Source organism: Hypomesus nipponensis, chromosome 6 (assembly GCF_054491055.1).
Source record: "Hypomesus nipponensis isolate SF chromosome 6, ASM5449105v1, whole genome shotgun sequence".
Lineage (NCBI taxonomy): Eukaryota > Metazoa > Chordata > Actinopteri > Osmeriformes > Osmeridae > Hypomesus > Hypomesus nipponensis.
In genome coordinates, this window is record NC_140366.1 from 4916307 (window position 1) to 4933065 (window position 16759).

A 16759-nucleotide genomic window follows, 5' to 3' on the forward strand; every position below is an offset into this window, starting at 1 on the left:
GTGCAGCGATTGCAAAAAGGGGCTTGATGTCGATCGATGCTTAAATCCGTGCCGAGTCTAGCTGATTCCACAATTTGGTTCTCTCTATGCAAGGAATCCGCAGATTCAAAGAAACAATTTGGTTCTCTATGCAATGTTTTGTCACGTGGAAGATTTCAGAACTCTGCGTGAAATGTCTTTGACCAAGAGACCTATTACGTGTTGCGGTTTTAGCATAATCGATTGTTACAGGTGTCGACCATTCAGTTGGCTTTGGAACCCAGAGGTGGGTATGCGCTCCTCGAAATGTAAAGCCAGGTTGTTCCTAGTCCAACAACCAAGACTATACTTTCAGGGATCATTTCTATAGTTTGTTCTTTGAGAAATGTGTTTCTAAGGAGTGGTCTCGCTATCCATGATGAAGATGCAGATGTTCCTTTCTGAGCAGGAATCTGGTGGAAAGGTGTGGCTTTGTTTACTGTCCTACCACCATTGATGACTGGTCCAAGTTCTTGAATGGAACTTGGATGAAAGGATCATGTTCTGAGTGGATTTACATTGATTGTTCAAAAAAAATCAGTCGCAGTAACGTTTGCATCGGTCTCATAATGCGCTGGACTGTGAGATTAGCAACATTGCTGGGATGTGCAGCGATTGCAATGAGGGGCTTGATGTCGATCGATGCTTAAATCCGTGCCGAGTCTAGCTGATTCCACAATTTGGTTCTCTCTATGCAAGGAATCCGCAGATTCAACGAAACAATTTGGTTCTCTATGCAACGTTTTGTCACGTGGAAGATTTCAGAACTCTGCGTGAAATGTCTTTGACCAAGAGACCTATTACGTGTTGCGGTTTTAGAATAATCGATTGTTACAGGTGTCGACCATTCAGTTGGCTTTGGAAACCAGAGGTGGGTATGCGCTCCTCGAAATGTAAAGCCAGGTTGTTCCCAGTCCAACAACCAAGACTATACTTTCAGGGATCATTTCTATAGTTTGTTCTTTGAGAAATGTGTTTCTAAGGAGTGGTCTCGCTATCCATGATGAAGATGCAGATGTTCCTTTCTGAGCAGGAATCTGGTGGAAAGGTGTGGCTTTGTTTACTGTCCTACCACCATTGATGACTGGTCCAAGTTCTTGAATGGAACTTGGATGAAAGGATCATGTTCTGAGTGGATTTACATTGATTGTTCAAAAAAAATCAGTCGCAGTAACGTTTGCATCGGTCTCATAATGCGCTGGACTGTGAGATTAGCAACATTGCTTGGATGTGCAGCGATTGCAATAAGGGGCTTGATGTTGATCGATGCTTAAATCCGTGCCGAGTCTAGCTGATTCCACAATTTGGTTCTCTCTATGCAAGGAATCCGCAGATTCAACGAAACAATTTGGTTCTCTATGCAACGTTTTGTCACGTGGAAGATTTCAGAACTCTGCGTGAAATGTCTTTGACCAAGAGACCTATTACGTGTTGCGGTTTTAGCATAATCGATTGTTACAGGTGTCGACCATTCAGTTGGCTTTGGAACCCAGAGGTGGGTATGCGCTCCTCGAAATATAAAGCCAGGTTGTTCCCAGTCCAACAACTAAGACTATACTTTCAGGGATCATTTCTATAGTTTGTTCTTTGAGAAATGTGTTTCTAAGGAGTGGTCTCGCTATCCATGATGAAGATGCAGATGTTCCTTTCTGAGCAGGAATCTGGTGGAAAGGTGTGGCTTTGTTTACTGTCCTACCACCATTGATGACTGGTCCAAGTTCTTGAATGGAACTTGGATGAAAGGATCATGTTCTGAGTGGATTTACATTGATTGTTCAAAAAAATCAGTCGCAGTAACGTTTGCATCGGTCTCATAATGCGCTGGACTGTGAGATTAGCAACATTGCTGGGATGTGCAGCGATTGCAATAAGGGGCTTGATGTCGATCGATGCTTAAATCCGTGCCGAGTCTAGCTGATTCCACAATTTGGTTCTCTCTATGCAAGGAATCCGCAGATTCAAAGAAACAATTTAGTTCTCTATGTTACGTTTTGTCACGTGGAAGATTTCAGAACTCTGCGTGAAATGTCTTTGACCAAGAGACCTATTACGTGTTGCGGTTTTAGCATAATCGATTGTTACAGGTGTCGACCATTCAGTTGGCTTTGGAACCCAGAGGTGGGTATGCGCTCCTCGAAATATAAAGCCAGGTTGTTCCCAGTCCAACAACCAAGACTATACTTTCAGGGATCATTACTATAGTTTGTTCTTTGAGAAATGTGTTTCTAAGGAGTGGTCTCGCTATCCATGACGAAGATGCAGATGTTCCTTTCTGAGCAGGAATCTGGTGGAAAGGTGTGGCTTTGTTTACTGTCCTACCACCATTGATGACTGGTCCAAGTTCTTGAATGGAACTTGGATGAAAGGATCATGTTCTGAGTGGATTTACATTGATTGTTCAAAAAAAATCAGTCGCAGTAACGTTTGCATCGGTCTCATAATGCGCTGGACTGTGAGATTAGCAACATTGCTGGGATGTGCAGCGATTGCAATGAGGGGCTTGATGTCGATCGATGCTTAAATCCGTGCCAAGTCTAGCTGATTCCACAATTTGGTTCTCTCTATGCAAGGAATCCGCAGATTCAACGAAACAATTTGGTTCTCTATGCAACGTTTTGTCACGTGGAAGATTTCAGAACTCTGCGTGAAATGTCTTTGACCAAGAGACCTATTACGTGTTGCGGTTTTAGCATAATCGATTGTTACAGGTGTCGACCATTCAGTTGGCTTTGGAACCCAGAGGTGGGTATGCGCTCCTCGAAATGTAAAGCCAGGTTGTTCCCAGTCCAACAACCAAGACTATACTTTCAGGGATCATTTCTATAGTTTGTTCTTTGAGAAATGTGTTTCTAAGGAGTGGTCTCGCTATCCATGATGAAGATGCAGATGTTCCTTTCTGAGCAGGAATCTGGTGGAAAGGTGTGGCTTTGTTCACTGTCCTACCACCATTGATGACTGGTCCAAGTTCTTGAATGGAACTTGGATGAAAGGATCATGTTCTGAGTGGATTTACATTGATTGTTCAAAAAAAATCAGTCGCAGTAACGTTTGCATCGGCTCATAATGCGCTGGACTGTGAGATTAGCAACATTGCTGGGATGTGCAGCGATTGCAAAAAGGGGCTTGATGTCGATCGATGCTTAAATCCGTGCCGAGTCTAGCTGATTCCACAATTTGGTTCTCTCTATGCAAGGAATCCGCAGATTCAAAGAAACAATTTGGTTCTCTATGCAATGTTTTGTCACGTGGAAGATTTCAGAACTCTGCGTGAAATGTCTTTGACCAAGAGACCTATTACGTGTTGCGGTTTTAGCATAATCGATTGTTACAGGTGTCGACCATTCAGTTGGCTTTGGAACCCAGAGGTGGGTATGCGCTCCTCGAAATGTAAAGCCAGGTTGTTCCTAGTCCAACAACCAAGACTATACTTTCAGGGATCATTTCTATAGTTTGTTCTTTGAGAAATGTGTTTCTAAGGAGTGGTCTCGCTATCCATGATGAAGATGCAGATGTTCCTTTCTGAGCAGGAATCTGGTGGAAAGGTGTGGCTTTGTTTACTGTCCTACCACCATTGATGACTGGTCCAAGTTCTTGAATGGAACTTGGATGAAAGGATCATGTTCTGAGTGGATTTACATTGATTGTTCAAAAAAAATCAGTCGCAGTAACGTTTGCATCGGTCTCATAATGCGCTGGACTGTGAGATTAGCAACATTGCTGGGATGTGCAGCGATTGCAATGAGGGGCTTGATGTCGATCGATGCTTAAATCCGTGCCGAGTCTAGCTGATTCCACAATTTGGTTCTCTCTATGCAAGGAATCCGCAGATTCAACGAAACAATTTGGTTCTCTATGCAACGTTTTGTCACGTGGAAGATTTCAGAACTCTGCGTGAAATGTCTTTGACCAAGAGACCTATTACGTGTTGCGGTTTTAGAATAATCGATTGTTACAGGTGTCGACCATTCAGTTGGCTTTGGAAACCAGAGGTGGGTATGCGCTCCTCGAAATGTAAAGCCAGGTTGTTCCCAGTCCAACAACCAAGACTATACTTTCAGGGATCATTTCTATAGTTTGTTCTTTGAGAAATGTGTTTCTAAGGAGTGGTCTCGCTATCCATGATGAAGATGCAGATGTTCCTTTCTGAGCAGGAATCTGGTGGAAAGGTGTGGCTTTGTTTACTGTCCTACCACCATTGATGACTGGTCCAAGTTCTTGAATGGAACTTGGATGAAAGGATCATGTTCTGAGTGGATTTACATTGATTGTTCAAAAAAAATCAGTCGCAGTAACGTTTGCATCGGTCTCATAATGCGCTGGACTGTGAGATTAGCAACATTGCTTGGATGTGCAGCGATTGCAATAAGGGGCTTGATGTTGATCGATGCTTAAATCCGTGCCGAGTCTAGCTGATTCCACAATTTGGTTCTCTCTATGCAAGGAATCCGCAGATTCAACGAAACAATTTGGTTCTCTATGCAACGTTTTGTCACGTGGAAGATTTCAGAACTCTGCGTGAAATGTCTTTGACCAAGAGACCTATTACGTGTTGCGGTTTTAGCATAATCGATTGTTACAGGTGTCGACCATTCAGTTGGCTTTGGAACCCAGAGGTGGGTATGCGCTCCTCGAAATATAAAGCCAGGTTGTTCCCAGTCCAACAACTAAGACTATACTTTCAGGGATCATTTCTATAGTTTGTTCTTTGAGAAATGTGTTTCTAAGGAGTGGTCTCGCTATCCATGATGAAGATGCAGATGTTCCTTTCTGAGCAGGAATCTGGTGGAAAGGTGTGGCTTTGTTTACTGTCCTACCACCATTGATGACTGGTCCAAGTTCTTGAATGGAACTTGGATGAAAGGATCATGTTCTGAGTGGATTTACATTGATTGTTCAAAAAAATCAGTCGCAGTAACGTTTGCATCGGTCTCATAATGCGCTGGACTGTGAGATTAGCAACATTGCTGGGATGTGCAGCGATTGCAATAAGGGGCTTGATGTCGATCGATGCTTAAATCCGTGCCGAGTCTAGCTGATTCCACAATTTGGTTCTCTCTATGCAAGGAATCCGCAGATTCAAAGAAACAATTTAGTTCTCTATGTTACGTTTTGTCACGTGGAAGATTTCAGAACTCTGCGTGAAATGTCTTTGACCAAGAGACCTATTACGTGTTGCGGTTTTAGCATAATCGATTGTTACAGGTGTCGACCATTCAGTTGGCTTTGGAACCCAGAGGTGGGTATGCGCTCCTCGAAATATAAAGCCAGGTTGTTCCCAGTCCAACAACCAAGACTATACTTTCAGGGATCATTACTATAGTTTGTTCTTTGAGAAATGTGTTTCTAAGGAGTGGTCTCGCTATCCATGACGAAGATGCAGATGTTCCTTTCTGAGCAGGAATCTGGTGGAAAGGTGTGGCTTTGTTTACTGTCCTACCACCATTGATGACTGGTCCAAGTTCTTGAATGGAACTTGGATGAAAGGATCATGTTCTGAGTGGATTTACATTGATTGTTCAAAAAAAATCAGTCGCAGTAACGTTTGCATCGGTCTCATAATGCGCTGGACTGTGAGATTAGCAACATTGCTGGGATGTGCAGCGATTGCAATGAGGGGCTTGATGTCGATCGATGCTTAAATCCGTGCCAAGTCTAGCTGATTCCACAATTTGGTTCTCTCTATGCAAGGAATCCGCAGATTCAACGAAACAATTTGGTTCTCTATGCAACGTTTTGTCACGTGGAAGATTTCAGAACTCTGCGTGAAATGTCTTTGACCAAGAGACCTATTACGTGTTGCGGTTTTAGCATAATCGATTGTTACAGGTGTCGACCATTCAGTTGGCTTTGGAACCCAGAGGTGGGTATGCGCTCCTCGAAATGTAAAGCCAGGTTGTTCCCAGTCCAACAACCAAGACTATACTTTCAGGGATCATTTCTATAGTTTGTTCTTTGAGAAATGTGTTTCTAAGGAGTGGTCTCGCTATCCATGATGAAGATGCAGATGTTTCTTTCTGAGCAGGAATCTGGTGGAAAGGTGTGGCTTTGTTCACTGTCCTACCACCATTGATGACTGGTCCAAGTTCTTGAATGGAACTTGGATGAAAGGATCATGTTCTGAGTGGATTTACATTGATTGTTCAAAAAAAATCAGTCGCAGTAACAATTGCATCGGTCTCATAATGCGCTGGACTGTGAGATTAGCAACATTGCTGGGATGTGCAGCGATTGCAAAAAGGGGCTTGATGTCGATCGATGCTTAAATCCGTGCCGAGTCTAGCTGATTCCACAATTTGGTTCTCTCTATGCAAGGAATCCGCAGATTCAAAGAAACAATTTGGTTCTCTATGCAATGTTTTGTCACGTGGAAGATTTCAGAACTCTGCGTGAAATGTCTTTGACCAAGAGACCTATTACGTGTTGCGGTTTTAGCATAATCGATTGTTACAGGTGTCGACCATTCAGTTGGCTTTGGAACCCAGAGGTGGGTATGCGCTCCTCGAAATGTAAAGCCAGGTTGTTCCTAGTCCAACAACCAAGACTATACTTTCAGGGATCATTTCTATAGTTTGTTCTTTGAGAAATGTGTTTCTAAGGAGTGGTCTCGCTATCCATGATGAAGATGCAGATGTTCCTTTCTGAGCAGGAATCTGGTGGAAAGGTGTGGCTTTGTTCACTGTCCTACCACCATTGATGACTGGTCCAAGTTCTTGAATGGAACTTGGATGAAAGGATCATGTTCTGAGTGGATTTACATTGATTGTTCAAAAAAAATCAGTCGCAGTAACGTTTGCATCGGTCTCATAATGCGCTGGACTGTGAGATTAGCAACATTGCTGCGATGTGCAGCGATTGCAATGAGGGGCTTGATGTCGATCGATGCTTAAATCCGTGCCGAGTCTAGCTGATTCCACAATTTGGTTCTCTCTATGCAAGGAATCCGCAGATTCAACGAAACAATTTGGTTCTCTATGCAACGTTTTGTCACGTGGAAGATTTCAGAACTCTGCGTGAAATGTCTTTGACCAAGAGACCTATTACGTGTTGCGGTTTTAGCATAATCGATTGTTACAGGTGTCGACCATTCAGTTGGCTTTGGAACCCAGAGGTGGGTATGCGCTCCTCGAAATATAAAGCCAGGTTGTTCCCAGTCCAACAACCAAGACTATACTTTCAGGGATCATTTCTATAGTTTGTTCTTTGAGAAATGTGTTTCTAAGGAGTGGTCTCGCTATCCATGATGAAGATGCAGATGTTCCTTTCTGAGCAGGAATCTGGTGGAAAGGTGTGGCTTTGTTTACTGTCCTACCACCATTGATGACTGGTCCAAGTTCTTGAATGGAACTTGGATGAAAGGATCATGTTCTGAGTGGATTTACATTGATTGTTCAAAAAAAACCAGTCGCAGTAACGTTTGCATCGGTCTCATAATGCGCTGGACTGTGAGATTAGCAACATTGCTGGGATGTGCAGCGATTGCAATGAGGGGCTTGATGTCGATCGATGCTTAAATCCGTGCCGAGTCTAGCTGATTCCACAATTTGGTTCTCTCTATGCAAGGAATCCGCAGATTCAACGAAACAATTTGGTTCTCTATGCAACGTTTTGTCACGTGGAAGATTTCAGAACTCTGCGTGAAATGTCTTTGACCAAGAGACCTATTACGTGTTGCGGTTTTAGAATAATCGATTGTTACAGGTGTCGACCATTCAGTTGGCTTTGGAAACCAGAGGTGGGTATGCGCTCCTCGAAATGTAAAGCCAGGTTGTTCCCAGTCCAACAACCAAGACTATACTTTCAGGGATCATTTCTATAGTTTGTTCTTTGAGAAATGTGTTTCTAAGGAGTGGTCTCGCTATCCATGATGAAGATGCAGATGTTCCTTTCTGAGCAGGAATCTGGTGGAAAGGTGTGGCTTTGTTTACTGTCCTACCACCATTGATGACTGGTCCAAGTTCTTGAATGGAACTTGGATGAAAGGATCATGTTCTGAGTGGATTTACATTGATTGTTCAAAAAAAAACAGTCGCAGTAACGTTTGCATCGGTCTCATAATGCGCTGGACTGTGAGATTAGCAACATTGCTGGGATGTGCAGCGATTGCAATGAGGGGCTTGATGTCGATCGATGCTTAAATCCGTGCCGAGTCTAGCTGATTCCACAATTTGGTTCTCTCTATGCAAGGAATCCGCAGATTCAACGAAACAATTTGGTTCTCTATGCAACGTTTTGTCACGTGGAAGATTTCAGAACTCTGCGTGAAATGTCTTTGACCAAGAGACCTATTACGTGTTGCGGTTTTAGAATAATCGATTGTTACAGGTGTCGACCATTCAGTTGGCTTTGGAAACCAGAGGTGGGTATGCGCTCCTCGAAATGTAAAGCCAGGTTGTTCCCAGTCCAACAACCAAGACTATACTTTCAGGGATCATTTCTATAGTTTGTTCTTTGAGAAATGTGTTTCTAAGGAGTGGTCTCGCTATCCATGATGAAGATGCAGATATTCCTTTCTGAGCAGGAATCTGGTGGAAAGGTGTGGCTTTGTTTACTGTCCTACCACCATTGATGACTGGTCCAAGTTCTTGAATGGAACTTGGATGAAAGGATCATGTTCTGAGTGGATTTACATTGATTGTTCAAAAAAAATCAGTCGCAGTAACGTTTGCATCGGTCTCATAATGCGCTGGACTGTGAGATTAGCAACATTGCTGGGATGTGCAGCGATTGCAATAAGGGGCTTGATGTCGATCGATGCTTAAATCCGTGCCGAGTCTAGCTGATTCCACAATTTGGTTCTCTCTATGCAAGGAATCCGCAGATTCAACGAAACAATTTGGTTCTCTATGCAACGTTTTGTCACGTGGAAGATTTCAGAACTCTGCGTGAAATGTCTTTGACCAAGAGACCTATTACGTGTTGCGGTTTTAGCATAATCGATTGTTACAGGTGTCGACCATTCAGTTGGCTTTGGAACCCAGAGGTGGGTATGCGCTCCTCGAAATATAAAGCCAGGTTGTTCCCAGTCCAACAACTAAGACTATACTTTCAGGGATCATTTCTATAGTTTGTTCTTTGAGAAATGTGTTTCTAAGGAGTGGTCTCGCTATCCATGATGAAGATGCAGATGTTCCTTTCTGAGCAGGAATCTGGTGGAAAGGTGTGGCTTTGTTCACTGTCCTACCACCATTGATGACTGGTCCAAGTTCTTGAATGGAACTTGGATGAAAGGATCATGTTCTGAGTGGATTTACATTGATTGTTCAAAAAAAATCAGTCGCAGTAACGTTTGCATCGGTCTCATAATGCGCTGGACTGTGAGATTAGCAACATTGCTGGGATGTGCAGCGATTGCAATAAGGGGCTTGATGTCGATCGATGCTTAAATCCGTGCCGAGTCTAGCTGATTCCACAATTTGGTTCTCTATGCAATGTTTTGTCACGTGGAAGATTTCAGAACTCTGCGTGAAATGTCTTTGACCAAGAGACCTATTACGTGTTGCGGTTTTAGCATAATCGATTGTTACAGGTGTCGACCATTCAGTTGGCTTTGGAACCCAGAGGTGGGTATGCGCTCCTCGAAATGTAAAGCCAGGTTGTTCCCAGTCCAACAACCAAGACTATACTTTCAGGGATCATTTCTATAGTTTGTTCTTTGAGAAATGTGTTTCTAAGGAGTGGTCTCGCTATCCATGATGAAGATGCAGATGTTCCTTTCTGAGCAGGAATCTGGTGGAAAGGTGTGGCTTTGTTCACTGTCCTACCACCATTGATGACTGGTCCAAGTTCTTGAATGGAACTTGGATGAAAGGATCATGTTCTGAGTGGATTTACATTGATTGTTCAAAAAAAATCAGTCGCAGTAACGTTTGCATCGGCTCATAATGCGCTGGACTGTGAGATTAGCAACATTGCTGGGATGTGCAGCGATTGCAAAAAGGGGCTTGATGTCGATCGATGCTTAAATCCGTGCCGAGTCTAGCTGATTCCACAATTTGGTTCTCTCTATGCAAGGAATCCGCAGATTCAAAGAAACAATTTGGTTCTCTATGCAATGTTTTGTCACGTGGAAGATTTCAGAACTCTGCGTGAAATGTCTTTGACCAAGAGACCTATTACGTGTTGCGGTTTTAGCATAATCGATTGTTACAGGTGTCGACCATTCAGTTGGCTTTGGAACCCAGAGGTGGGTATGCGCTCCTCGAAATGTAAAGCCAGGTTGTTCCTAGTCCAACAACCAAGACTATACTTTCAGGGATCATTTCTATAGTTTGTTCTTTGAGAAATGTGTTTCTAAGGAGTGGTCTCGCTATCCATGATGAAGATGCAGATGTTCCTTTCTGAGCAGGAATCTGGTGGAAAGGTGTGGCTTTGTTTACTGTCCTACCACCATTGATGACTGGTCCAAGTTCTTGAATGGAACTTGGATGAAAGGATCATGTTCTGAGTGGATTTACATTGATTGTTCAAAAAAAATCAGTCGCAGTAACGTTTGCATCGGTCTCATAATGCGCTGGACTGTGAGATTAGCAACATTGCTGGGATGTGCAGCGATTGCAATGAGGGGCTTGATGTCGATCGATGCTTAAATCCGTGCCGAGTCTAGCTGATTCCACAATTTGGTTCTCTCTATGCAAGGAATCCGCAGATTCAACGAAACAATTTGGTTCTCTATGCAACGTTTTGTCACGTGGAAGATTTCAGAACTCTGCGTGAAATGTCTTTGACCAAGAGACCTATTACGTGTTGCGGTTTTAGAATAATCGATTGTTACAGGTGTCGACCATTCAGTTGGCTTTGGAAACCAGAGGTGGGTATGCGCTCCTCGAAATGTAAAGCCAGGTTGTTCCCAGTCCAACAACCAAGACTATACTTTCAGGGATCATTTCTATAGTTTGTTCTTTGAGAAATGTGTTTCTAGGGAGTGGTCTCGCTATCCATGATGAAGATGCAGATGTTCCTTTCTGAGCAGGAATCTGGTGGAAAGGTGTGGCTTTGTTTACTGTCCTACCACCATTGATGACTGGTCCAAGTTCTTGAATGGAACTTGGATGAAAGGATCATGTTCTGAGTGGATTTACATTGATTGTTCAAAAAAAATCAGTCGCAGTAACGTTTGCATCGGTCTCATAATGCGCTGGACTGTGAGATTAGCAACATTGCTTGGATGTGCAGCGATTGCAATAAGGGGCTTGATGTTGATCGATGCTTAAATCCGTGCCGAGTCTAGCTGATTCCACAATTTGGTTCTCTCTATGCAAGGAATCCGCAGATTCAACGAAACAATTTGGTTCTCTATGCAACGTTTTGTCACGTGGAAGATTTCAGAACTCTGCGTGAAATGTCTTTGACCAAGAGACCTATTACGTGTTGCGGTTTTAGCATAATCGATTGTTACAGGTGTCGACCATTCAGTTGGCTTTGGAACCCAGAGGTGGGTATGCGCTCCTCGAAATATAAAGCCAGGTTGTTCCCAGTCCAACAACTAAGACTATACTTTCAGGGATCATTTCTATAGTTTGTTCTTTGAGAAATGTGTTTCTAAGGAGTGGTCTCGCTATCCATGATGAAGATGCAGATGTTCCTTTCTGAGCAGGAATCTGGTGGAAAGGTGTGGCTTTGTTTACTGTCCTACCACCATTGATGACTGGTCCAAGTTCTTGAATGGAACTTGGATGAAAGGATCATGTTCTGAGTGGATTTACATTGATTGTTCAAAAAAATCAGTCGCAGTAACGTTTGCATCGGTCTCATAATGCGCTGGACTGTGAGATTAGCAACATTGCTGGGATGTGCAGCGATTGCAATAAGGGGCTTGATGTCGATCGATGCTTAAATCCGTGCCGAGTCTAGCTGATTCCACAATTTGGTTCTCTCTATGCAAGGAATCCGCAGATTCAAAGAAACAATTTAGTTCTCTATGTTACGTTTTGTCACGTGGAAGATTTCAGAACTCTGCGTGAAATGTCTTTGACCAAGAGACCTATTACGTGTTGCGGTTTTAGCATAATCGATTGTTACAGGTGTCGACCATTCAGTTGGCTTTGGAACCCAGAGGTGGGTATGCGCTCCTCGAAATATAAAGCCAGGTTGTTCCCAGTCCAACAACCAAGACTATACTTTCAGGGATCATTACTATAGTTTGTTCTTTGAGAAATGTGTTTCTAAGGAGTGGTCTCGCTATCCATGACGAAGATGCAGATGTTCCTTTCTGAGCAGGAATCTGGTGGAAAGGTGTGGCTTTGTTTACTGTCCTACCACCATTGATGACTGGTCCAAGTTCTTGAATGGAACTTGGATGAAAGGATCATGTTCTGAGTGGATTTACATTGATTGTTCAAAAAAAATCAGTCGCAGTAACGTTTGCATCGGTCTCATAATGCGCTGGACTGTGAGATTAGCAACATTGCTGGGATGTGCAGCGATTGCAATGAGGGGCTTGATGTCGATCGATGCTTAAATCCGTGCCAAGTCTAGCTGATTCCACAATTTGGTTCTCTCTATGCAAGGAATCCGCAGATTCAACGAAACAATTTGGTTCTCTATGCAACGTTTTGTCACGTGGAAGATTTCAGAACTCTGCGTGAAATGTCTTTGACCAAGAGACCTATTACGTGTTGCGGTTTTAGCATAATCGATTGTTACAGGTGTCGACCATTCAGTTGGCTTTGGAACCCAGAGGTGGGTATGCGCTCCTCGAAATGTAAAGCCAGGTTGTTCCCAGTCCAACAACCAAGACTATACTTTCAGGGATCATTTCTATAGTTTGTTCTTTGAGAAATGTGTTTCTAAGGAGTGGTCTCGCTATCCATGATGAAGATGCAGATGTTTCTTTCTGAGCAGGAATCTGGTGGAAAGGTGTGGCTTTGTTCACTGTCCTACCACCATTGATGACTGGTCCAAGTTCTTGAATGGAACTTGGATGAAAGGATCATGTTCTGAGTGGATTTACATTGATTGTTCAAAAAAAATCAGTCGCAGTAACAATTGCATCGGTCTCATAATGCGCTGGACTGTGAGATTAGCAACATTGCTGGGATGTGCAGCGATTGCAAAAAGGGGCTTGATGTCGATCGATGCTTAAATCCGTGCCGAGTCTAGCTGATTCCACAATTTGGTTCTCTCTATGCAAGGAATCCGCAGATTCAAAGAAACAATTTGGTTCTCTATGCAATGTTTTGTCACGTGGAAGATTTCAGAACTCTGCGTGAAATGTCTTTGACCAAGAGACCTATTACGTGTTGCGGTTTTAGCATAATCGATTGTTACAGGTGTCGACCATTCAGTTGGCTTTGGAACCCAGAGGTGGGTATGCGCTCCTCGAAATGTAAAGCCAGGTTGTTCCTAGTCCAACAACCAAGACTATACTTTCAGGGATCATTTCTATAGTTTGTTCTTTGAGAAATGTGTTTCTAAGGAGTGGTCTCGCTATCCATGATGAAGATGCAGATGTTCCTTTCTGAGCAGGAATCTGGTGGAAAGGTGTGGCTTTGTTCACTGTCCTACCACCATTGATGACTGGTCCAAGTTCTTGAATGGAACTTGGATGAAAGGATCATGTTCTGAGTGGATTTACATTGATTGTTCAAAAAAAATCAGTCGCAGTAACGTTTGCATCGGTCTCATAATGCGCTGGACTGTGAGATTAGCAACATTGCTGCGATGTGCAGCGATTGCAATGAGGGGCTTGATGTCGATCGATGCTTAAATCCGTGCCGAGTCTAGCTGATTCCACAATTTGGTTCTCTCTATGCAAGGAATCCGCAGATTCAACGAAACAATTTGGTTCTCTATGCAACGTTTTGTCACGTGGAAGATTTCAGAACTCTGCGTGAAATGTCTTTGACCAAGAGACCTATTACGTGTTGCGGTTTTAGCATAATCGATTGTTACAGGTGTCGACCATTCAGTTGGCTTTGGAACCCAGAGGTGGGTATGCGCTCCTCGAAATATAAAGCCAGGTTGTTCCCAGTCCAACAACCAAGACTATACTTTCAGGGATCATTTCTATAGTTTGTTCTTTGAGAAATGTGTTTCTAAGGAGTGGTCTCGCTATCCATGATGAAGATGCAGATGTTCCTTTCTGAGCAGGAATCTGGTGGAAAGGTGTGGCTTTGTTTACTGTCCTACCACCATTGATGACTGGTCCAAGTTCTTGAATGGAACTTGGATGAAAGGATCATGTTCTGAGTGGATTTACATTGATTGTTCAAAAAAAACCAGTCGCAGTAACGTTTGCATCGGTCTCATAATGCGCTGGACTGTGAGATTAGCAACATTGCTGGGATGTGCAGCGATTGCAATGAGGGGCTTGATGTCGATCGATGCTTAAATCCGTGCCGAGTCTAGCTGATTCCACAATTTGGTTCTCTCTATGCAAGGAATCCGCAGATTCAACGAAACAATTTGGTTCTCTATGCAACGTTTTGTCACGTGGAAGATTTCAGAACTCTGCGTGAAATGTCTTTGACCAAGAGACCTATTACGTGTTGCGGTTTTAGAATAATCGATTGTTACAGGTGTCGACCATTCAGTTGGCTTTGGAAACCAGAGGTGGGTATGCGCTCCTCGAAATGTAAAGCCAGGTTGTTCCCAGTCCAACAACCAAGACTATACTTTCAGGGATCATTTCTATAGTTTGTTCTTTGAGAAATGTGTTTCTAAGGAGTGGTCTCGCTATCCATGATGAAGATGCAGATGTTCCTTTCTGAGCAGGAATCTGGTGGAAAGGTGTGGCTTTGTTTACTGTCCTACCACCATTGATGACTGGTCCAAGTTCTTGAATGGAACTTGGATGAAAGGATCATGTTCTGAGTGGATTTACATTGATTGTTCAAAAAAAAACAGTCGCAGTAACGTTTGCATCGGTCTCATAATGCGCTGGACTGTGAGATTAGCAACATTGCTGGGATGTGCAGCGATTGCAATGAGGGGCTTGATGTCGATCGATGCTTAAATCCGTGCCGAGTCTAGCTGATTCCACAATTTGGTTCTCTCTATGCAAGGAATCCGCAGATTCAACGAAACAATTTGGTTCTCTATGCAACGTTTTGTCACGTGGAAGATTTCAGAACTCTGCGTGAAATGTCTTTGACCAAGAGACCTATTACGTGTTGCGGTTTTAGAATAATCGATTGTTACAGGTGTCGACCATTCAGTTGGCTTTGGAAACCAGAGGTGGGTATGCGCTCCTCGAAATGTAAAGCCAGGTTGTTCCCAGTCCAACAACCAAGACTATACTTTCAGGGATCATTTCTATAGTTTGTTCTTTGAGAAATGTGTTTCTAAGGAGTGGTCTCGCTATCCATGATGAAGATGCAGATGTTCCTTTCTGAGCAGGAATCTGGTGGAAAGGTGTGGCTTTGTTTACTGTCCTACCACCATTGATGACTGGTCCAAGTTCTTGAATGGAACTTGGTTGAAAGGATCATGTTCTGAGTGGATTTACATTGATTGTTCAAAAAAAATCAGTCGCAGTAACGTTTGCATCGGTCTCATAATGCGCTGGACTGTGAGATTAGCAACATTGCTGGGATGTGCAGCGATTGCAATAAGGGGCTTGATGTTGATCGATGCTTAAATCCGTGCCGAGTCTAGCTGATTCCACAATTTGGTTCTCTCTATGCAAGGAATCCGCAGATTCAACGAAACAATTTGGTTCTCTATGCAACGTTTTGTCACGTGGAAGATTTCAGAACTCTGCGTGAAATGTCTTTGACCAAGAGACCTATTACGTGTTGCGGTTTTAGCATAATCGATTGTTACAGGTGTCGACCATTCAGTTGGCTTTGGAACCCAGAGGTGGGTATGCGCTCCTCGAAATATAAAGCCAGGTTGTTCCACGTCCAACAACTAAGACTATACTTTCAGGGATCATTTCTATAGTTTGTTCTTTGAGAAATGTGTTTCTAAGGAGTGGTCTCGCTATCCATGATGAAGATGCAGATGTTCCTTTCTGAGCAGGAATCTGGTGGAAAGGTGTGGCTTTGTTTACTGTCCTACCACCATTGATGACTGGTCCAAGTTCTTGAATGGAACTTGGATGAAAGGATCATGTTCTGAGTGGATTTACATTGATTGTTCCAAAAAATCAGTCGCAGTAACGTTTGCATCGGTCTCATAATGCGCTGGACTGTGACATTAGCAACATTGCTGGGATTTGCAGCGATTGCAATAAGGGGCTTGATGTCGATCGATGCTTAAATCCGTGCCGAGTCTAGCTGATTCCACAATTTGGTTCTCTCTATGCAAGGAATCCGCAGATTCAAAGAAACAATTTAGTTCTCTATGCAACGTTTTGTCACGTGGAAGATTTCAGAACTCTGCGTGAAATGTCTTTGACCAAGAGACCTATTACGTGTTGCGGTTTTAGCATAATCGATTGTTACAGGTGTCGACCATTCAGTTGGCTTTGGAACCCAGAGGTGGGTATGCGCTCCTCGAAATATAAAGCCAGGTTGTTCCCAGTCCAACAACCAAGACTATACTTTCAGGGATCATTTCTATAGTTTGTTCTTTGAGAAATGTGTTTCTAAGGAGTGGTCTCGCTATCCATGATGAAGATGCAGATGTTCCTTTCTGAGCAGGAATCTGGTGGAAAGGTGTGGCTTTGTTTACTGTCCTACCACCATTGATGACTGGTCCAAGTTCTTGAATGGAACTTGGATGAAAGGATCATGTTCTGAGTGGATTTACATTGATTGTTCAAAAAAAATCAGTCGCAGTAACGTTTGCATCGGTCTCA

General features: G+C 43.2%; 27 non-coding genes across 27 annotated transcripts; all 27 read left to right on the forward strand.

Annotated features, from left to right (window-relative positions):
* The first annotated feature begins 318 nt into the window (after positions 1-318).
* LOC146286503 (small nucleolar RNA U3) lies at positions 319-531 on the forward strand. Its single transcript, XR_014762196.1, has one exon. It is a non-coding gene; the product is annotated as a small nucleolar RNA U3 (small nucleolar RNA).
* A 411-nt stretch (positions 532-942) lies between these two features.
* LOC146286504 (small nucleolar RNA U3) lies at positions 943-1155 on the forward strand. Its single transcript, XR_014762198.1, has one exon. It is a non-coding gene; the product is annotated as a small nucleolar RNA U3 (small nucleolar RNA).
* Positions 1156-1566: 411 nt separating this feature from the next.
* Positions 1567-1779, forward strand: LOC146286505 (small nucleolar RNA U3). Its single transcript, XR_014762199.1, has one exon. It is a non-coding gene; the product is annotated as a small nucleolar RNA U3 (small nucleolar RNA).
* A 410-nt stretch (positions 1780-2189) lies between these two features.
* On the forward strand, positions 2190-2402 carry LOC146286506 (small nucleolar RNA U3). Its single transcript, XR_014762276.1, has one exon. It is a non-coding gene; the product is annotated as a small nucleolar RNA U3 (small nucleolar RNA).
* A 411-nt stretch (positions 2403-2813) lies between these two features.
* LOC146286507 (small nucleolar RNA U3) lies at positions 2814-3026 on the forward strand. Its single transcript, XR_014762146.1, has one exon. It is a non-coding gene; the product is annotated as a small nucleolar RNA U3 (small nucleolar RNA).
* Positions 3027-3436: 410 nt separating this feature from the next.
* On the forward strand, positions 3437-3649 carry LOC146286508 (small nucleolar RNA U3). Its single transcript, XR_014762200.1, has one exon. It is a non-coding gene; the product is annotated as a small nucleolar RNA U3 (small nucleolar RNA).
* A 411-nt stretch (positions 3650-4060) lies between these two features.
* Positions 4061-4273, forward strand: LOC146286509 (small nucleolar RNA U3). Its single transcript, XR_014762201.1, has one exon. It is a non-coding gene; the product is annotated as a small nucleolar RNA U3 (small nucleolar RNA).
* Positions 4274-4684: 411 nt separating this feature from the next.
* On the forward strand, positions 4685-4897 carry LOC146286510 (small nucleolar RNA U3). Its single transcript, XR_014762202.1, has one exon. It is a non-coding gene; the product is annotated as a small nucleolar RNA U3 (small nucleolar RNA).
* Positions 4898-5307: 410 nt separating this feature from the next.
* LOC146286511 (small nucleolar RNA U3) lies at positions 5308-5520 on the forward strand. Its single transcript, XR_014762277.1, has one exon. It is a non-coding gene; the product is annotated as a small nucleolar RNA U3 (small nucleolar RNA).
* A 411-nt stretch (positions 5521-5931) lies between these two features.
* On the forward strand, positions 5932-6144 carry LOC146286512 (small nucleolar RNA U3). Its single transcript, XR_014762187.1, has one exon. It is a non-coding gene; the product is annotated as a small nucleolar RNA U3 (small nucleolar RNA).
* A 411-nt stretch (positions 6145-6555) lies between these two features.
* Positions 6556-6768, forward strand: LOC146286513 (small nucleolar RNA U3). Its single transcript, XR_014762147.1, has one exon. It is a non-coding gene; the product is annotated as a small nucleolar RNA U3 (small nucleolar RNA).
* Positions 6769-7179: 411 nt separating this feature from the next.
* Positions 7180-7392, forward strand: LOC146286514 (small nucleolar RNA U3). Its single transcript, XR_014762203.1, has one exon. It is a non-coding gene; the product is annotated as a small nucleolar RNA U3 (small nucleolar RNA).
* A 411-nt stretch (positions 7393-7803) lies between these two features.
* Positions 7804-8016, forward strand: LOC146286515 (small nucleolar RNA U3). Its single transcript, XR_014762204.1, has one exon. It is a non-coding gene; the product is annotated as a small nucleolar RNA U3 (small nucleolar RNA).
* Positions 8017-8427: 411 nt separating this feature from the next.
* LOC146286516 (small nucleolar RNA U3) lies at positions 8428-8640 on the forward strand. The gene has a single exon (XR_014762271.1). It is a non-coding gene; the product is annotated as a small nucleolar RNA U3 (small nucleolar RNA).
* Positions 8641-9051: 411 nt separating this feature from the next.
* On the forward strand, positions 9052-9264 carry LOC146286517 (small nucleolar RNA U3). The gene has a single exon (XR_014762148.1). It is a non-coding gene; the product is annotated as a small nucleolar RNA U3 (small nucleolar RNA).
* Positions 9265-9631: 367 nt separating this feature from the next.
* Positions 9632-9844, forward strand: LOC146286518 (small nucleolar RNA U3). The gene has a single exon (XR_014762149.1). It is a non-coding gene; the product is annotated as a small nucleolar RNA U3 (small nucleolar RNA).
* A 410-nt stretch (positions 9845-10254) lies between these two features.
* Positions 10255-10467, forward strand: LOC146286519 (small nucleolar RNA U3). The gene has a single exon (XR_014762205.1). It is a non-coding gene; the product is annotated as a small nucleolar RNA U3 (small nucleolar RNA).
* Positions 10468-10878: 411 nt separating this feature from the next.
* On the forward strand, positions 10879-11091 carry LOC146286520 (small nucleolar RNA U3). The gene has a single exon (XR_014762231.1). It is a non-coding gene; the product is annotated as a small nucleolar RNA U3 (small nucleolar RNA).
* Positions 11092-11502: 411 nt separating this feature from the next.
* Positions 11503-11715, forward strand: LOC146286521 (small nucleolar RNA U3). Its single transcript, XR_014762206.1, has one exon. It is a non-coding gene; the product is annotated as a small nucleolar RNA U3 (small nucleolar RNA).
* Positions 11716-12125: 410 nt separating this feature from the next.
* Positions 12126-12338, forward strand: LOC146286522 (small nucleolar RNA U3). The gene has a single exon (XR_014762278.1). It is a non-coding gene; the product is annotated as a small nucleolar RNA U3 (small nucleolar RNA).
* Positions 12339-12749: 411 nt separating this feature from the next.
* Positions 12750-12962, forward strand: LOC146286523 (small nucleolar RNA U3). The gene has a single exon (XR_014762188.1). It is a non-coding gene; the product is annotated as a small nucleolar RNA U3 (small nucleolar RNA).
* A 411-nt stretch (positions 12963-13373) lies between these two features.
* Positions 13374-13586, forward strand: LOC146286524 (small nucleolar RNA U3). The gene has a single exon (XR_014762150.1). It is a non-coding gene; the product is annotated as a small nucleolar RNA U3 (small nucleolar RNA).
* Positions 13587-13997: 411 nt separating this feature from the next.
* LOC146286525 (small nucleolar RNA U3) lies at positions 13998-14210 on the forward strand. Its single transcript, XR_014762207.1, has one exon. It is a non-coding gene; the product is annotated as a small nucleolar RNA U3 (small nucleolar RNA).
* A 411-nt stretch (positions 14211-14621) lies between these two features.
* Positions 14622-14834, forward strand: LOC146286526 (small nucleolar RNA U3). Its single transcript, XR_014762209.1, has one exon. It is a non-coding gene; the product is annotated as a small nucleolar RNA U3 (small nucleolar RNA).
* A 411-nt stretch (positions 14835-15245) lies between these two features.
* On the forward strand, positions 15246-15458 carry LOC146286527 (small nucleolar RNA U3). Its single transcript, XR_014762256.1, has one exon. It is a non-coding gene; the product is annotated as a small nucleolar RNA U3 (small nucleolar RNA).
* Positions 15459-15869: 411 nt separating this feature from the next.
* Positions 15870-16082, forward strand: LOC146286528 (small nucleolar RNA U3). The gene has a single exon (XR_014762210.1). It is a non-coding gene; the product is annotated as a small nucleolar RNA U3 (small nucleolar RNA).
* A 410-nt stretch (positions 16083-16492) lies between these two features.
* Positions 16493-16705, forward strand: LOC146286529 (small nucleolar RNA U3). Its single transcript, XR_014762211.1, has one exon. It is a non-coding gene; the product is annotated as a small nucleolar RNA U3 (small nucleolar RNA).
* Positions 16706-16759: the final 54 nt, after the last annotated feature.